The sequence below is a fragment of the Sminthopsis crassicaudata genome, chromosome 2, assembly GCF_048593235.1.
Source record: "Sminthopsis crassicaudata isolate SCR6 chromosome 2, ASM4859323v1, whole genome shotgun sequence".
In the NCBI taxonomy this organism is placed as follows: Eukaryota; Metazoa; Chordata; class Mammalia; order Dasyuromorphia; family Dasyuridae; genus Sminthopsis; species Sminthopsis crassicaudata.
The window spans coordinates 233,975,130-233,987,102 of NC_133618.1; positions in this window are offsets into that span (position 1 = coordinate 233,975,130).

Consider the following 11,973-nt stretch of genomic DNA (forward strand, 5'->3'; position numbering starts at 1 on the left):
CTTGGCAACCATAGACACAGAACCTGAAAGCTTTAAATAATGAAACTCAAATGCCTCCAGCAATCCATTTACATTTAGACCACTCTGGTTAGTTTTCTCCCTATGAGCTGGGTCAATCTAAACTCTAATGGAAGGGTGCAAGGACAAGGATTTTTAAGTGTAAGAACTGGTCCAGACTATATTAAAGTTTACACTCTAAATAAAAGGCCATGTACTTTGAGAGTCTACCAGTCAAGTCCTTAAGGGACTGATTTTTGACAGGGATTGGAACTTAGATGATGACAAAATAGAAAGATTCCAAATTAAGAATTGGTTGTTAATATAATAGTAAAATAATACTTTCACTTTTAAAGAGATCATAGACAAAGGAAAAAGATCCATATGTATGAATATCCTTTGACTATCAATTGGAGAATGGCTTGATTTCTTATAAATTAGAGTCAGTTCTCTATATATGTTGGAAATGAGGCCTTTATCAGAACCTTTGACTGTAAAAATGTTTTCCCCAAAACTACAAATTCTTTTGAGATACTTTGGGACACTGGTCTTTGACCTTTTGGGATCTCCTTCTGAACTTCAACATGACAAAGGATGAAGGAAACTATATGTTAAATATGATTTTAAAAATATTTTTAAAAAGCTTAGGGATCCCAAGTTAAAAACCTTGATCTACTTCAATTCCTTTGTTTTTATAGATGAGAAAGCAGGCCGGAGTGAGTAAGTGCCTCAGGTCACAAAGATTGTTGTGTGGGCCTTAGTTTTGGATGGCAAAATAAGAGGATCAAATCCCCTTCCTGCTCTTAATCTTTTAATTCTGTGGCTGTGTCTTTACATACAAAAATAAATGTTTAAGTTGAGACAAATTATTGATACACCTGTCAATGACCCTTTTGTTGTGTTGGTCTTTGGGGGGAAAAGGGAGTACACACACACACACACACACACACACACACACACACACACACACACACACAGCTTGGAGGTGAGTAAGGAAGTGCCTGGATATCTGCTAATATCTGAATCCTGCATCCCCAAGACAGACTCCTGGCGGCTCTTTGTCTTCCACCTCATTGAGCCAATGGTCTGAGGTTCTGTTCTTTTCTCTGAGTCAGCACCATGATATAGGTTGCTTTTCAGCGTTCCTGGGAGCAGGGGCCCAGCCAGATCAGTTACTGCTGGCATAAAAAAGAAAAAAACTAGGGGGAGAATTATGTGCTATTCTTCCCCCTCCTCCACCAGTCTCTTCCACCTATCTCTGCAGTAGTTCCTTGGCTATCATCAATCCTCTTCCTGAGAGGATGAGCTCAATTAATAAAATGCATGGATAATTGTTTATGGGAAATGCCGGTTGGAGCCTGAAAGTGCTGGCTCCTGAGAGCCTTGAAGCTTTAATAGGCAGGTGGCCCACGGCCTAAATGGCTGCCTTTTAACTCTTGTTTCAAACCAACAAGGGAAGAAAAGAATCCCATTGGGGGGGGAAAGCAATTCTCAAACCTCAAGTGAATCTGCTCATTTGGAGAAGTCACGATTCCAAAGACTCCTTTAAATATGAGCTAGGACTGTTCTTATTGACAAGAGTACTTAAAGCTCTGTTCTATGGAGGGACTTAATAATTTAGTGAGGAAGGCTAATAGGGAGCATTTTCCCCATTGTGGGAACAGGGACTGGATGGGACCCTGTGGGAAAGCAAGAGAGCTGAGCCATCAGTTCTGCTATCTTTCTAACTCTGCTTTTTGAGAATAGTTGTTCTTGGTGGTCCTTAGATACTTTTCCTAATGAAAAAGTCACAGAGGTTACTCCTTTGGGCCTCTCTTTAATCCCACTCTGACTGTAGGAAGGCAAGAACAAGGACTTCCAGATAGCCTCAGAGAGAAAGGAGTGAAATCAGGTCACTTGCAGGAAGCAATGATTAACCAGAAAATGCTCTTCTCACGGGAGACCAGAGGCTGATAGAAGATCCATTCATTCTTATGTATCCCACCCAGTTCCACCCCAGCTTCCTACCCAGGGAGGGGTACTTTGCTAGTGCCTATTAAGTAAATATCTCTCTCTAATCAGGTAAGCTATGCTTAATAAAGAGAATGAATTGTGTTGGGAAATCAGGAAGCTTGGGTTCTTAGTTCCCTCATTATTACTCAATTTCTTTTATATAACTCTACACAAATCACCTCCTTTCTCTAGATATGGCTTTTAGTGTAAATAACTCTTCTATATCTGAATGTACCTGATGTTTTCTTCCAGCCCTAAAATCTCATTCTCTGCACCCTAATGTCCCTTCTAACTCTGGCATTATATGTTCTAAGGTCCTTCCCAGCTTTGAAGCTTTAGGAATCTCTATCATCTGGAAGAATTTTGGCTTTTCCTACTAAACCCTGATGCAAAGTATGGAGTCTTGTAACTATAGACACTGGTTGTTAAAATTAATGACTCCCATTTTCCTGCTTATCCATCCCTAGTGAATTCTAAGCTTGTGGCTTTCTCATGGCCAGGCCACTGAATTTCCCTCTGGGTATGAAGTCCATGCACGCTTAGACAGATTACTAGAATCAACCTTATTTTGCCTGCAGGTGGCACTGTGTAAGCATATTTCAAATAATCTGTAGTGATTCAGACCTAATCCATTGTCTGTTTTCCAAGTGTGAGACAAACAAGTTCAAGTTGTCAAACAAACAAAAAAATTATTTTTATCCATTAGTATAGCTTAAATAATTTACTTCCAGATTAGAAAAAAAGTAACAGCCTAATGAAGTGAAAAGATGATTGCACTTGGAGTTTTGAGACCTGGGATCTAATTTTTGCTCCAGCATTTTCCAAAAGTGATCTTGTTTCAACTCTGCCGAATCTGTTTATTCATATGTTTAAAAAAAAGGATAATGATGACAATCATTTATATACATATGTATACATTGTATATGTAAATATATATATTTTACATTAGAGAGGATTGTTCAAACCTATGGATACCTCTCAGAATATTGTTTTTAAATGCATGAAATAAAACATCTAGGATTCCATAGAAATAAAGTTATCAAAATGCAAAAAAAGGTGAGTTCATGTACTCTGAATTAAGAAACCCTTCTTTAGAGGTTTTTTGGTGTGACAAAATAAGACAGTGTAAGTTTGATTTGGTTTCTTGCAAAGAGCTTTTTAGACCCAGTGTTAGAGATGAGGTTCAGCTCCCCTCTATTCCCAGTCAGGGAGCCAAATGATAAGGTTTGGAGCAGGGCAGGGAATTGTGGGAACCCCTATCTGGCAGCGCAGGTACTTCATAAATGAATTTACGAACCCGAAAAGTTAAACTGTCAAAAGAAGTTTATTATTAAAGATCTAGCAGAGAAATCCTCTAGCAGTGAAGGTTTATAGCAGAGAAATCCAGACAGAGAGGTGAATAAGGTCTTGTTAGGGAAATAGGTGAGAGAGATAAAGAGGGAGTAACGCTAAAAGAGAATGTCTTTCAGCAGGCAGAGTCCTTCACAGGTAGCTATGCCAGAGGAGGTCCCTTGGCCTGGCATGATTTCTGCTTTGAGGTCCTCTGCTGCAAAGGATTGAGCCCAGCTGCCCCCTTTTATAATGAAACCTTGGCTAGAAGCTGGGGGCAACTCTTGGTGGAGGCTGGAAGCAGTTTGAGCTGAAATCAGAATAGAGAATCTTGGAATTGAATGAGTGTTTCTGGACTAATCTCCAACTTAATAGAGTTGGATAGAAATCTGGATCTCTAGCTCAGGCTAAGTGAGAGTCGTCTTGGACTCAACTAGTCCCACCCAGATAATAGAATGAAACCACTTTATCTTGATTCCCCCTTTTGGTGGAGGTTGGGAAAGCTAAGCAGATCATTAGAATGGGAACGGGAACAGTCCAAGTTGGCTCAGATCCAATGGGGGCAGTGAGAGCCGGATATCTCCTATTGAAATTCAAAGGGGTGCTTTTGACCAGGATTTATGAATCAAAGGTCCTAGCTTCTTGATAATGCATCAGCTAGGAGGGGCTGGGAATCAGAAAGGAATAAATCAATCTGAAAGGACTAGTTTTTAAAGGGAGCACAACCCGCATCAAGATGCTCCTTGAATATTAAAAAAAAGTGACATCAGGGAGAACTTCCTATTTATACAGTATATATCTTGTATATATCATCACCTCAAGGATAAGGACTATGTTTTTGTCTTTTTGTGAGTCTCCAGTGCTTAGTAGTGTGTCTGACCATAGAAAGGGCATAATAAATGCTTGTTGACTCACTGACTGACATTTCTCTGAGATAACTCTCAAAGGGGCAGTTTGAGTTAGATAATTTCTGACATGTTGCCAACATCTCATAAGTAGCACAATGGAAAGAACAGTGGGCTAACAGCCAGGAAACCTGGATTTCACTCCTATCTCTGCCATTAACTTGTGTGATTTTGGAAAATCATTTCCTGAGCAGAATCAGGAGAACATTGTACACAGCAATAGCAAGATCATATGATGATCAATTCTGATGGACATGGCTCTTCTCAAAATTGAGGTGATTCAGGCCAGTTCCAGTGGTCTTGTGATGGAGAGAGCTATCTGTGCCCAGAAATAGGACTGAGTGTGGGTCACAAACATACCATTTTCACTTTTTCTGTTGTAATTTGCTTGCATTTTGTTTTCTTTCTCATTTTTTTTTCCTTTTTGATCTGATTTTTCTTGTGCATCATGATAATTATGGAAAGATATAGAGAAGAAATGCACATGTTTAACATATATTGGATTACTTGTTGTCTAGGGTAGGAAGTGGGGAGAAGGGAAGGAGTAAAATTTTGGAACACAAGTTTTTTCAAGGGTGAATGTTGAAAACTACCTATATTTTGAAAATAAAAAGCTTTAATAAAAAGAAAAAAAAATCCAAAAAGTCCATTCCTTGGGCCTCAGTTTGTTTCTTCTTCTGAAGAATGGATAAGAAATCTGAAGGCCTTTCTAGGTGTAACAGTCTAAAATCCTGAGGACAGAATTTATGTAATTTGGCCATCCCTCCTTAAGTCAGGAATGTCTCATTTCTCATTTATCAAGTGTAATAGGGTAGGCTGAAGGTATGAGGATTTTTAGTGGCTTTCCCAGGTTGTAAGTGAAACATAACTTGCCAGCAAAAAACCAAATAAATAAAAATCTCAATCTATAGAACACAGGCCCTTTCTGTGTTGCGTTGTATTAGCCCAAGAAAGACCTAACCCTTCTCTGAGCAGGGCCATCAATAGTATAAAGACCTGTCATTTACAAAGAGCAGAGAAAAAGAGAAACTTCCTACTTAGGGATTGTCTCTGTCACTAATTTGCCCTGTAACCTTGAACAAGCTCACTCCCTTCTCCATGGGTCTCAACTTCCCCACAAATATAATTAGATTGAACTCAAACCCAGATCTTGGGGTTCCAAATTCAGTGCTCTTTTCACTATATTATACTTCTCCTTCCAAGGAGAGGAGGAGGAAGGGAGAAATAAGCATTTATTAGGCACTTATTGTGTGCCAGATACTTTATTTACTAAACACTTTAGAAATATAATCTCATTTCATCTTTACAATAACTCTGGGAGATAGGCGTTATTATTATGCCCATTGCTCAGGGTAACAAATTGGTAAATATCTGGTGCTGAATTTGAATTCATTTTTCTGACTCCAAATCCAGTGCTCCATCTCAATGTAAGTAAACTTGAGAGTCTTCAGAATATAGACTGATACTAAGTATGTATTACTGGATAGTCTATGAAACTTTAAGGAGAACAGGTGCAAGGTATAAAAGGATGAAAGTCTGAGCTTTCCCTCCTTATCTAAGCTTGGAGCTTATCCTTTGAGTGTCTTTGCTTTAGCTTATAGAGATCTGTTTCCAGGAAGCTGGAATTTCATGGGTATGGAGGAGTATGCTCTCTGTAGCAACTCCACTGCCTTCCCTCCAGCCTACTTAGCCCAGGTTGGTTCCTTTTGCCAAGATTGTCCTGGTAAAGGACACTTAAGAATTTTAAAATTGTTGTGTGAATTCAAACAGGCGGGTCCAGAGGCTGGTCCCCTCACACTATTTTTTGAACTTGAAATAAAACTCAGATCTGTTTGGCAGGCATCTGTCTCATCTTATCAGTTGTGGCAGAAACAGATCATATTGGGCTTATTTATATCTGTGGCATTTCAGAGAAGGAGAAAAAGAGAAATCTGGATTCTTTGACTTGGCAGTTTCATTTAAACAAATGCTCATTTTGCTAAAATAGATCTGCTGCTCTGTGTTGCTTTTTGGGTCTGGAGGGTAGGGTTGGGATGTGAGTAGCCAAAGTTGTCACAGCAACTTTTTTTTTTTTCCAATGCAAAGCTTAGTATATATGTTTTTTAGAACCTAGTAATCTTCCCACATTCCCCACATATTGGTCTTTTAGGGGATGCATTAACTTCATATTGATAAAAATTTAATGTGTCTGTACTAGTATTCCCATTGGCTCTCCACCTTTCAATTTAAAGTCTACTTCTTCAATACTATCATCAAAATCATAGTTGTCATAGTGAAAGCTTTATGTGGTGTCCCCTAAATACATTTCCTGCATTCTACTCAGGTAGCTACAGTACTCTGTCTTGTTCTGCAAGGTTATTTCTAGAGCACTTAAGATATAAATTTAGAGCTAGAAACTCACAACCTTTCTTTTACAAATGATGAAACAGAATCCAGGTAGGTTAACATCTTCATCCAAGGTCTTTCAGGTTGTAAGAGTTAGAGGCAAAGTCCAATTCTTTTTCTTCTTTTTCCATGCCTCCTCCTTGATAAGGTTATTGAGATAAATGATTTTTAAATAACCCACTGTTAATATTAGGAATTTCTAGGATTTTTTCCCTTTCTCGTTTGGAGATTCAGTCAAAGTTTAAAGATAATGATAATGATAATAAAAATAATGAAGTGAAATCTTTGAATTGTTATCCCACCAACTAGAGAACCTCACAAAGAATTTAATCAAAGACAAATTCTGACCCATTGTGTTCCACTCAGTAAGGTAAGAGTAGAGATAGATCCTTTGTCTTAATCTGGAGATAGTTTGGAAGCAAGAGTTTTGGGGAGTGAGGATGGTTTGGAGTTGGGGGTAGTTTGGGAGAAAAAGGTGATCAGAATCATATTCTTTAAGAGAATATTATTAGACTATCCCTTATTAGAATAGGTCTACCTCTCATTATACTATTCATTCTTCTCATTAATTGTTAACCAATCAGAGTTGATTATCATACTTAGGAACACCCACTCTTCTAAGGACATATAAATGTTAAATGAGTTCCATGAGGGGTCTTGGCCATTCAAGAGTGCCACTGACCCCTTTTATTAATTACATACCAGCATGATTAACAAAATAATTACTCAGAAACTATATATCTTGTACTTTTTATACACTACAATATGCTATATCTGCTCCATTTCCCTAATCTAACAGTCTAATGTCTTTATCAAAAAAAAGAATTAAATGTACTTTGGAACTACACTGTCTTCCTGAATCCAGGATGGCTCCTAATGATCACTTCTTTCATAAACTTAATAATCTACCCTAGAATTTTCTTGAGTATATTTGCTTATTTCCTAATAGTTACTATCTTAACTATTTGTATATCTCAATGGTGTTTATTGAACCTAGAAAGGTTGTATTTGACTCCTAGGAAATTTTTTTTAAAAAATCAGCTTTTTAACATGCCAAGAACGCCTAATTAAACAAACGGACCATTAGAATGAGAAGTATCAACAGAGGCAAAATCTATTTACTTTGCTGACTGCTGAGGGAAATTTGCCAGTTGATGGTTTTGAGCTGAGACAGTTGTAAGTGATCATTACATTACTTTTTTTTTTCCAGAATGATAAATTCTGTCGAATAGTAGTTTCTATATCTTGCCAAGTTTTAAACAACTTAGAGGTTCCCTGGTGTTAACGGGAAAAGAAAGAAGAACATTAAAACAGAATGGTATTTTTAAAATTCCTGTAATTGGAATGCTTCTCTAACATTTAGATAAAATCATGGCGTTTTTCACCAAGCCAATGACTGTGAGAGCTGGCTTGTTAAGGTAATGGACATGGCACCTAGGAAAAAATGGTATGAGTATAGTCAATATATGTATAAAATATATATATATATAGACTTTAAGACTGCATTAGCAATGTAGACTCTAGTCCTTACTAAAGGAAGGCTATTAATTTTGAGGACAGAGTTCCTAATAATATTAGTAATCATTAATATTTATAAAGTATCTTAAAATTTACAAAACCCTATATGCACATATGAATTTCTTAAGAACTCTGTAAGGTAGGTATTATAGTTAATTTACTCCATACCAAGGCTAACCCATCTCCTTCTTCAAGTGATCTCATTCCATCTCAACTCCAACAGATTGACCCATCTGTCATTTCCACTCATTCACTTATTTTCAATTTCTCTCCATATACTGACTCATTCCCTGCTGCCTACAAACATTCCCATATTTCCCTCATCCTGAAAAAAATCCCTCCCTCGATCCTTCAGTCCATGCTATCATCATTCTATATCTCTTTTGCCCTTTATAACCAAACTCCTTGAAAAGCTTGATCACAATAAATGCTTCCGTTGTCTTTTCTCTTACTCTTTTTTTTTTAAACTGTTTATAATCTTTCTCTTGAGCTTATCATTCCATTGAAATGACTCTCACCAAAGTTATTGGTAATCTCTTGGATGCTAAATCCAATGACCTTTACTCAAATATGCTCCTTTTTCTTCTCTGACACTGCCATGATTCTCATGCAGGCCCTCTTCAACCAAAGCTTTAAGTCTTTCCTCACTCCAATGCATCCTCTCTATTCAACTACTAAAAGGGTTTCCCCAAAGCACACGATACCCACCTACTCAATAAACTACAAGTGGCTCCCTATTTTTTTCTGGGATTAAATACAAAATATTCTGTTTTGTATTCAAAGCCTTTCATAATTTAGCTGCCTCCTAGATTTTTAGTCTTCTCACTTTCAGATAAGTGGTTTTCTTTTTTTTTTTTTCCCTTTCTTTTTTTTTTTTTTCCTGAGGTTGGGGTTAAGTGACTTGCCCAGGGTCACACAGCTAAGAAGTGTTAAGTGTCTGAGACCAGATTTGAACTCGGGTCCTCCTGAATTCAAGACTGGTGCTCTATCCACTGAGCCACCTAGCTGCCCTCCCTGGATAAATACTTTTCAATCCAGTGACAGACATTGGTCATTTGGCTGTTCTAGGAACAAGATAGCTTACAGACATTCTTTATATTCTTAATACATTTCTTCTTTCTTCTTTATAATCTTTTATGCATAATAGTTTCCTACTCAACCTTCTGGTTTTAGAATTTTCTTTGTTGACTTCTCTGCTGGTGTTTGGGCTTTTATTAAGACTTCTCTCTGGGTGTCTCTGTCTCTGTTTCTGATTCTCTCTCTCTTCTCTATCTCTTTCTGTCTGTACTTTCTCTGTCTCTCTGTGTTTCTCAATTTGTCTGTCTCTTCTTCTCTCTTTCCTCCTCTCCCTTTCTCTCTCCACATCTCCCTCTTCCATCTCCTCTTTCTCCCTCTCCCTCTCCCTGTTCCTTTTCTTTTCTCTTTCTTTTCTCTTTTCTTTTCTCTTCTCTTCTTTTCTTTTTTTCTTTTCTTCTTCTTCTTCTTCTTCTTCTTCTTCTTCTTCTTCTTCTTCTTCTTCTTCTTCTTCTTCTTCTTCTTCTTCTTCTTCTTCTTCTTCTTCTTCTTCTTCTTCTTCTTCTTCTTCTTCTTCTTCTTCTTCTTCTTCTTCTTCTTCTCTCTCTCTCTCTCTCTCTCTCTCTCTCTCTCTCTCTCTCTCTCTCTCTCTCTCTCTCTCGTCTTATCATTTTATGGATTTCCTAAACTAGTGAATACAACTCCCTCATCCCAATCTAAGTTTCAAGACTTCCTCATCCTCCTTGCTTTAGGACATATAGAATCCTTACCCTGAGTGTAATCTCTGGGAGGACAGTATTAACTGGAGCTGGATTTCAGTCCTCTTTCCTTCAGGCCTAGATAATTCTCCTATTCTAGTATCATGATTCTATTTTTCCCTTAGTTGTCTTCTTTCCTTCTTATTACTGAGCTGAATAAACATCTGTTGATTTTTTTCAAGCTGAAGGAGAGCAGGGAGAATATTCTAGTGGGAGACTTTGCAGCCTCATGTGTCCCTAAAACAACCTTTCAAACTCTGAGTATTGTAGCATTCTATAAAATCAAGTACTACAACATTTTATATTGTAAGGACTGGTTCCTCCAACCCCTGACAATCACTGTTGTATGTTCTAAAGTTCTTTCTAGAGGTAATATTCTATGTTCTACATTTTTAAAACTCTATTTTACAAAGGTCTTTTTTAGTTTTATCTAACTGGAATTCTAAGATTCATGGGGCTTTTGTTTCCTTTATTTTGTTAGCAAAATAGACTGGAAAAGGGAAGATCAGATATTATTTCCAGCTTTATATTTCAGTATTTTATCAGTGTATTCAGTTATTCATTGACAGGAAAATTTTAAGATACTTGGGACACAGATAAAGCATTTGACCATGTTTTCCTCCATGTGTAATTATATTCCACATAGTTTTGCCAATATTTAGGGCTGAGCAATCAACCTCTACCATACAGGCTAGGAAATTTCCACCAGGACCAGCCCCTTGGCTGAACTCCAAGGACCACAGACCTTTATCAAAGGGTAGACTTTTTTTCCCCCCTAGGCAGTTGTGGGGGTGGGAGTGGGGACAAAAGTGGGGGGGGGCAGGAGAAAAACCAATTTAATTCTCAGGATTGTTCCATTCCTATTAAACTTTGCTGTTAAAGGAGAAATACTTGAGATAGTGAATAGATAACCTGGCTGGGAGCTTAAGTTCTGCCTCTGAAGCCAGCTGCTTGTGTGACCCTGGCTAAGTCATTTAATCACTCAGAGTCCACAGATAATTTACTAAAACTACAAGTTGCAAAACAGTTACTGATCTATGTTGTTACAGTACTTTTCTTATTACTTTCTTTGTTATATCTATCAAACCACACAGTCTGGACCACTCTCCTTCCTGCCTTCCATGCCCATGTATACTAGCACATAAACAACAACAGGAGGCAATGTGTTACCCAGGGAGGTGCACAACAGTGGAATTCCTACCTCACTTCTAGACTTCTCTCTGTCTGTAACTTGCTATGTTCTCTTGCACAAATCATTTTACTTTTCTTGACCTTGGTCACTTCCAGCTCTGACATTCTATGTTTTGTGTTCTGAGGGTCTCCTCAAATCAGAAGCAGTCCATTCCAGGTCAGAAATGCCATGTTATTCATTTTTTTGTTCCCAAAGAGAACCAATGCCATGGTGAATTAGATTTGAGCCCCATGAATTTTATAATCCCAGTTAGATAAAGCTAAAAAGGACCTTGTTACAACAGAGCTTAAAGAACACAGAGCAGAGGCTACTAAATCTCAGCCTCCCTCTCTCCTCCAGACTCGGTGGAGTCTAATACCAAGACAAAGATCAAGATGACTAGTGATGGCCCAGGATGCAGGGGGTGACCTTAATCTGTTCTTGTATACTCCTCTTTGTCCCTATGTGACTTGGGGAGTCACTTCATATTTTTATATTTATTTTCTCTGCCTAGAAAATGGAAAAAATCATCCCTGCCCTATCTAGTCTCACAGGGTAGATGTAATAAGTAAACAAATAAATGCGAGCAGAACAAGCTGGAAATATATAAAGTACAACACACACACACACAAAAACCTTCTTTTATCTATATTCATCTATAAAATAGGGATAATAATAGCACCTGCCTGAAGATCCAGTGAGGTAATGTATGTCTAGTTCTTTGTAAACTTTAAAAGGGCTTTGTAAACATTCACTATTCTATCTCATTTTTTGTATTATTCTCTCTAAAATGTAATGTTCTCTTGTGGGGTTTTCATGGGGGCAGCCTTCCTTTCAGTTCAGTAATCATCATACGAGTATCAAGGAATTAAAGTCTAAATCCTTTATTGTCTCTTTCCAAGTC